Source organism: Dendropsophus ebraccatus, chromosome 3 (genome assembly GCF_027789765.1).
Source record: "Dendropsophus ebraccatus isolate aDenEbr1 chromosome 3, aDenEbr1.pat, whole genome shotgun sequence".
Lineage (NCBI taxonomy): Eukaryota > Metazoa > Chordata > Amphibia > Anura > Hylidae > Dendropsophus > Dendropsophus ebraccatus.
Genome location: NC_091456.1, coordinates 169,324,890 through 169,332,563, shown reverse-complemented (window position 1 = coordinate 169,332,563; position 7,674 = coordinate 169,324,890). Strand labels below are relative to the sequence as shown.

The 7,674-nt window shown below is 41.6% G+C and overlaps 1 long non-coding RNA gene across 1 annotated transcript; it reads right to left on the bottom strand.

Annotated features, from left to right (window-relative positions):
• Positions 1-427: 427 nt before the first annotated feature.
• On the bottom strand, positions 428-7,390 carry LOC138787461 (uncharacterized). Its single transcript, XR_011362381.1, has 3 exons — positions 7,275-7,390; positions 3,711-4,116; positions 428-2,006 (listed from the first exon to the last, which is right to left on the bottom strand). It is a non-coding gene; the product is annotated as an uncharacterized lncRNA (long non-coding RNA).
• Positions 7,391-7,674: the final 284 nt, after the last annotated feature.

The following is a 7,674-nucleotide window of genomic DNA, read 5'->3' as shown; positions in this document are numbered from 1 at the left end:
TACGATGTGCCATATTTTTTAAGAGGCATAAAGGTTCCAGGGTGGGAAGAATACCTTGAATAAAGTAGTGGTGAGTATATGCTGTAGTTACCGGTGGTCTAGTGGAGCCAAAGGTTTGATAGTAAAGTCCCTGGTAGTGTTATATAAAGCAGTAGTCCTACTGCTACAGTTTTTCTTGTGTTCTAAGTACTGAGGTGACTGCTGGAATAGTCTCTATCCTGATTCCAGAGTAATGGATCTGGTGGTAATTTTTGGATGTTTGGGTGCAGTTCCATTTATCTGTAATTCACGCTCTGAACTGCTGACACTGTTAGATTCTGTTAGAACAAGGAGACACATGGTACCTTCTATATATCTGTCTGTCCTTCTGGAACATAGAAAATTGCTTTTATTCTTTGGTACAAAGAGTCAAAGAGGAGTCGTCAGAGTACCCCTTTAAGCCCACTTAGAGGACTAATAATTGAATTGCTTTTGCAATGCATTGAATATATTTATCCGATATTTGCTTGTACAGTCTGCCATAGTCAGACTATAAGAGCAGATGACAGTCATGGAGGCCTTCAAAAGGCTTTGGGCTAGCATAACAGCAGATTGTCTCCCTGAGATCTCTTTGCGGGAAGCCGATCTGAACCCTGAACCACCAATGATGAGTGGCCATGCTGTTTACTTGCTGATGTCCATTTTTCTTTTATACACAGTGCCACCTCTGTCTTTAGGACGTGTCTGGTATTGCAGCTCCATTAAATTGAATGAGGTTTGTGCTGTAATATCAATCACAACCTGTGGACAGGAAATGCTCTGTTTCTAGAAGAAAGTGGCCATGTTTTCCTGATTCAGCACCGCTTTCAGTTACTTTTATATCGGTAGCATAGCATTTTAATGCAGCAATAAAGCTTCTTTTCTATTGGATTTGTTGCTGTTAGTCTTTTAAGTGTTTCTTTAGCTTTGACATAAATTTTGCGGCAATTCTCCAGGAAGTTGGAAGGTCTCGGCAGTTCCTGATAAATGTCATCGATTCACTTCTTGGCTTTGTATAATTCTTCTTGCAACTTTTGTTTTACTGCAGCGGTTTATCTAATTTTATGTAAGCCTAAAGCCAATGTCTGACTTCTTCTGAGATGAAGCACAAACAAGGCTGGAAGTCTCGGTTACCTTAGAACTAGATTACCATAGATCTAAAGGAAGGGAAACTTGGAAATGTACTGTTATTCTAAAGAATTAAAGGTTAAAAATTGTGAAAACAATATATAAGTCCCCATTGTTTACTAATTGGTGGTGACCAGAACGCCAGGACCTTCGGGCTCCTTAGAATAATGTGGCAATAGCATTTTGCAGAGTATAAAGAAAAGTCAGAGGGACTTTTCTTAGATTAATATAAGATCTCAAACCAGTTCTCCTAAAAATTCAGACCCCAGGCTTTCTATATATGATAGGGCGCTTGGTGTCTAGGGAAGCCCCAAAGGCATCTACCATCCTGGACAAGAAAACCCTGTATACAGTAACTTATATTAAGGATATTAAGGAATGATGCTGATGGTACTTTATATATCCCTTATTTGGCCTGGAGGTAAACCAGTGGCAAGGCCAAAGCTTTACCCCATTCTCCCCAGTGGCCAGTAGGGCTAAAGCTTTAAAAAAATTGTATGTTCACTGTTAATCCAAGCAAAATCACCATTGTCAATCATTGTCAGTCCATGCAGCAAGCATATGTTCTACATTTTATAACCTTCTTCGAGTCCAGGGTTGGATATTCTGCTGCTCAAGGGCCCCCTGGCATCTACTGGTCTTCTGTTCTCAGCCAGAGTGTCTTAGATACGAATTTCCAGTTGACCTGCCAGCAGAAGTATTCTTATAGGGATAGAGACCAACTACTCTTGCACTCAAAGGGGCTAAAACTTGTCTTCAATGACTTTGAGCATTCACTTGGCTTTACGACAAGCTTCTTTCAGATCGCAAAGGCATCCAGAGCAGATGTTGACCCTGGGGAAATCACATCATACGATCCACTGAGAGAAAGAGATGAAATAATTGTCAGAACAGATGATTATGTAAATAAATCTATATCTGATTTGGCTGGAAGTTCACAAAGTAAACCCAATACAAAGTGTTACGACAGGCAGGATATCAAACACTGTTGTTACTGGATTATAATAAATCTTATAAATATCATCATCTGTGTATTAGTCAGTTATTACTATACTATTATGATGAAAATGACCCAGATAATTGTGGGAAACATACACTGTGGTCAATCATAGTAGGTCGCTGCAATGGACAAAGAGGTCAGCTATGAGAATGAATGAACCCAATGACTTGGAAGTGTATGGAGCTGTGAAAAATAAATTTAAATTCCTTAAGGCACAAGATTTATTTCAACTATTGAGTGAAATCTACAGTGCTCAGCAACACATTGAGTTGTGTGTGATCTTCAGCCATCACTGTATAGTTAAAGCGAATCTGTACCGCCACCCAAACCACTAATACCGTTTTCTAGCATGCACCATGCCATGTCCGGTCTTGGGGTCTGCTTTTCTTCTGGGGCCTGGTATTGTGTCTAAAAACAAGTTTTATTCCAGTGGCGCGGTGAGGCATCAATGAGGCAGGGCATCGAGCATGTGTGCCTTAGGCCTGCAGCACCTCACTTTCCACCTTTCTTCTTTTTTAGTCCGCCCCTGGGCTGGATAAAAGTGCTGCAGGTCTAGGGTACAGATGCTCTTGGTCCCGCCTCATTGATACTCCGCCTAATAGTGGCCCTAGAAGAAAGGCAGACCATGCGACCTGACACGCCATGGTGAAGGCTAGAAAATGGTACCGGCGGTTTGAGTGGAGACTGGTACAGATTTGATTTAAAATCAAGATTTGCCTCCAAGTGAAGAGAAGTGCTTTCCTCTTTAGGGCCCCTGAACCTGTCTTTTAAGTCAAGTGTTCCTGAAGTGTAACAAGAAGCCAAAAAGAGAAGCCTGAGCTCGGTGTGTGTCCTTGGTAGGCTAAACCTTTTTATAAGCCTAGAAGTTTTTTTTCCAAAAAATGTAAAATGGCTCCAAGGAATGTGACCATTGCCAGTACACAGTGCAAGCAAACATAGGTTTTATATTTTACAACCTTGTTCTAGTCAAAGGTTGGATAATCTGCTCAAAGTCCCCCTGGCATCTATTGTTCTCTTACTTGGAAATGATGCTGATTGGCCAAAGTGCCTTAAAAATAAGTAGCTTAGAAGTATTTTTAAACGGACAATAACCACTGTTACTTTCAGGTGTAAAGTCGATATTGTCTGTGTATGATTGTTGGATTTTTGCACTAGAGCTATTCTGTAAAATGTGCAGTTGTTTCACTGAATCCTAGCATCAGGAGTCACTGTGTTTCAGTAAAACAGCTCATTGAAAAGTAATGTGTGATACACTAGGGACATGATAAATACAACAATAGCCTGGCAGCATAATGCTACAGAATCTGTCTCCTGCAGCGAGGAGAAAAATGGTGGAGAGAAATGCTTAGGCTATGTTCACACTATATTGTATCCGTCACAGGTATCCATTAAAATCCCACCAAAGAACGAAATGTTGAAGTATATTGGAATGGGTGGACCCGCTGTTCTCTGTAACAGAATACGCCGGCACTCCCTTTAGTGTTTTTTCTTCCAGAACCATCCGTATGGTCCCTAATGAGTTTACAGCTTCAAATGAGCAATTTTAGTAAAACAACATTTTTACCACAATGTGAACGGCGTAGAGATTCCGGTACATAGCACAGGACTCGATGTTTCAGATTAGAATCAGATATCACTTATCCTGCCCCTTCTACATGCAGGACAATCATTTTGGGATTAATTTGAAGCCTCTAAATTTAATTGTAATAAATACATGAGATAAACAGCAGGAAATGGTGGAAAGTTTCCCTCCTTGCAGATTTAGTCCCAAAATAAAACGGGACATTGTTGGCTTGGGAAGTGAATATTTCAGGAACTTCTCTGCCAGTTGGCCCAGTCACAAGAATGCAAAAAGGTCTTCTAGGTGCCGCACAATAAGAAGGCACACTCTTGTATACTGTTGTGGGTGTATATTCTCATCCGGCTTGCCTTGGTTTCCTCCAAGTTTGTTTCAGGGTTCGTCCTACATTCTAAAAATAAAAAATCTTTGTAAGGCTATGTTCACACAACATCGAAAATAGAGAAAATGCGGCCAATTTTGATATTTAAAAAAAATGTCTGTTATTACTACAATTTAACTGACTGTAATGGCAATGCATTGAAGTCTATAGAAAGACGGACGTCCAATGCACACAATGTATTAACCCTTAGGCGACCCTGGACGTACCCGTACGTCCAGGGCCGCCTCCCCGCATTGAGAGCGGGGCCGCGCGGCGGCCGCACTCTGAACCGCCGCGATCCCGGGTGCCGCATGTAGCCCGGGATCGCGGCTATTAGCGGGCATGGTCCGATTGTCGTGCCCGCTAATCAGGTAATCGGAGGCAGCTGTCAAAGATGACAGCTGCCTCCGATTACCGGCTGCAGCACTTCCCTGGTGTCTAGTGGGTGCGATCGCTGTACCTCATGCCGGCCGGGGACCTCTCCAAGATGGCGTCGTCCCCGGCTCGGCACTCGTTTGTTTTCGGCTGCAGCAGCCGAAAGTAAACGAGTGCCGATCTCATTGATCTTTGCTGTATAACTATACAGCAAAGATCTCAATGAGAGATCAAAGTGTATATACTAGAAGTCCCCTAGGGGGGCTTCTAGTATATGTGTAAAAGTAAAAATAAAAGTGATGTTGTAAGTAAAAAGCCCCCTCCCCTAATAAAAGTCAGAATCACCCCCTTTTTCACAGGTTATAAATAAAAATAAACAAATAAATAAATAAATAAACGTTTGCTATCGCCGCGTCTGTAATCGCCCTATTAATTTATCACATTACTGATCTCGCACGGTAAATGGCATAAGTGCAAAAAAATCCCAAAAGTGCAAAATTGCGCATTTTTGGTCGCATCAAATCCAGAAAAATTTAATAAACAGCGATCAAAAAGTCGCATATGCGCAATCAAGGTACCGATAGAAAGTACAGATCATGGCGCAAAAAATTACACCTCATACAGCCCCATAGACCAAAGGATAAAAGCGCTATAAGCCTGGGAATGGAGCGATTTTAAGTGACATATATTTGTTAACAATGGTTTGAATTTTTTACAGGCCATCAGATAAAAGAAAAGTTATACATGTTACATATCGTTTTAATCGTAACGACTTGAAAAACATGCACAACAAGTCAGTTTTACCCCAGGGCGAATGGCGTAAAAACACAAACCCCCCAAATAAAAGAAATGCATTTTTTTTTTTCAATTTCACCACACTTTGAATTTTTTTCTGGTTTTGCAGTGTACTTTATGCAAAAATTCAGCCTGTCATTGCAAAGTACAATTAGTAGCGCAAAAAATAAGGGCTCATGTGGGTTTCTAGGTGAAAAAATGGAAGTGCTATGGCCTTTTAAACACTAGAAGGAAAAAACGAAAATGCAAAAATTGAAATTGGCCGGGTCCTCTAAGGGTTAAATAGCGGACGTTTTTACCGCGGACGGCAAAATAATGAACATGATCATTATTTTTGGATGTCTTTTGCAAACAGCGGACGTTTTTTATTAGTTGTTCACACACGGTTTTCCTTTTGTCTATTAAATTCAATTGACTTTTCAATTAAAGCTGCACCCATAGTGCAATTAGTAACCCCAAAGTAGAGTAATGTACCAACAGTCGTAATTGCACTAAGGGGAGGCCAGACAGCTAAATGACGTCCGTTATTTTAGACACAAAATGACGGATGCAAAAACAGTCCAAGGGAACAGCACAGGCCAAAGTCAACAATAGCAAGAGTAGATATAGAGTGCTCGTCTCACCAGACAGGACCCCTCCTTCCAGATATAGAATCTCAAAAATCAACAGGAGACAGCACTTCAAAGTGCAAAACGTGATGCTTTAATTCACATCCTACTTCCGCAACGTTTCGGCTGGTTCTCAGCCTTTCTCAAGCGCTTGAGAAAGGCTGAGAACCAGCCGAAACATTGCGGAAGTAGGATGTGAATTAAAGCATCACGTTTTGCACTTTGAAGTGCTGTCTCCTGTTGATTTTTGACAAAATGACGGGTGTCATTTTAAACGCAGCTGAATACAGTTGTGTGAACATAGCCTAAGGTTGTAGTTTGTACACTGACCACTAAAAAACAATAGGCTGACACTTCCTGTTTTCTGCAGCTTACATATCAGTTTTTCTGTGTAGACTGGAACAGAATGAGCAGAGTCATCTTCTTCTTATTATTGATGGGGAGGAATTCAGTTGAACATTCCTGTGTTCTCTATGGGGAGGAGAGGGGTAAGCCATAGCCAGACTCCTCTGGGGCCAGCTTATGCCTCTTAAAACAATGATGTCAGGAAGTTAAAGGGAACCTGTCAGCATTAACATCAGTTCAGAACTCATCCCAGGATACAGCCTGGGATAGTTGCCCTCTCCTGGCGTTCCTGCTCTGGGGGCTAGTCCTGTCGCATAGAAATTTCTGCCGTGCTCCTTATGCAAATGAGCAGAGGTGAATAGGAAATTAATAGAGCTGTATCCTGGGGTAGGAAGGTTTCTGGCCCACTCTCAGGGCTCACAGGTTCACTTTAAAATCTATTTCCTATCTCCATCTATCGGAAGTTCCCCATACACCTTATTCTGTCTGACAAATCCACCGCTGGGTGCTGGACTTGAGTATAAAGTGTATTGGCACTATAACTCTATATCATGTACACACAGATAAGGTTAGGCTCTATATTTATGCTCGAACAACACAGTTCATAGAAGTGGGTATCGGCACTATCCACTCACCGCTGTGTAGGAGATCCCGGCTGATAGAGTCTCTCTGGATACTCGCGTGGTAATAGCCGTGCTCTACGCCTCTCAGCAAACAATGTCCAATACGTTCATAGAGAAATAGAGGCAATGTGGCACTTGCTAAATTTTCCACGTTTTTCTTTATTACACCATCTTTACAGCCAGTGATACAAGGTACAAATCGGCAACGAACGTTTCACGCTAGCTAGCGTGAAATGTTCGTTGCCGATTTGTACCTTGTATCACTGGCTGTAAAGATGGTGTAATAAAGAAAAACGTGGAAAATTTAGCAAGTGCCACATTGCCTCTATTTCTCTATGAACGTATCTATATTTATGCTACTGCAAGTACTCCTCCACTTTCTATAGACTGTGTTGGTGTATTGATTCCCCCCCCCCCCTCCTCTATTAACCCCTAAACTCACCATGACGTACTGGTACATAATGGTGTCATTAAGGATGTATGTAGTGGGCTTGGGAGCTGGCAGCAGTGTAAATGTGCATCATTGGTTGTATAGGGCAACATGATTGCAGGGAGCTGATTTATTGCCATGGCAACCCAGGGCCTGTACTAGGCCGCTGTGGCTAAAGTGAATGATCTATTGCTACTCACTGCCATAGCCAGGCTGCAGTAATAGAGTGCCAATCTAAAGGATCCAAAACAACAGATCATATAAAATGAGCCCCCATACAGGGTACACCCTACCACATTGTCTGCTAGTGTGTGTATCCAATATATCTGAGATAGACAGATAGATAGATAGATAGATAGATAGATAGATAGATAGATAGATAATAGATGATAGATAGATAGATAGATAGATA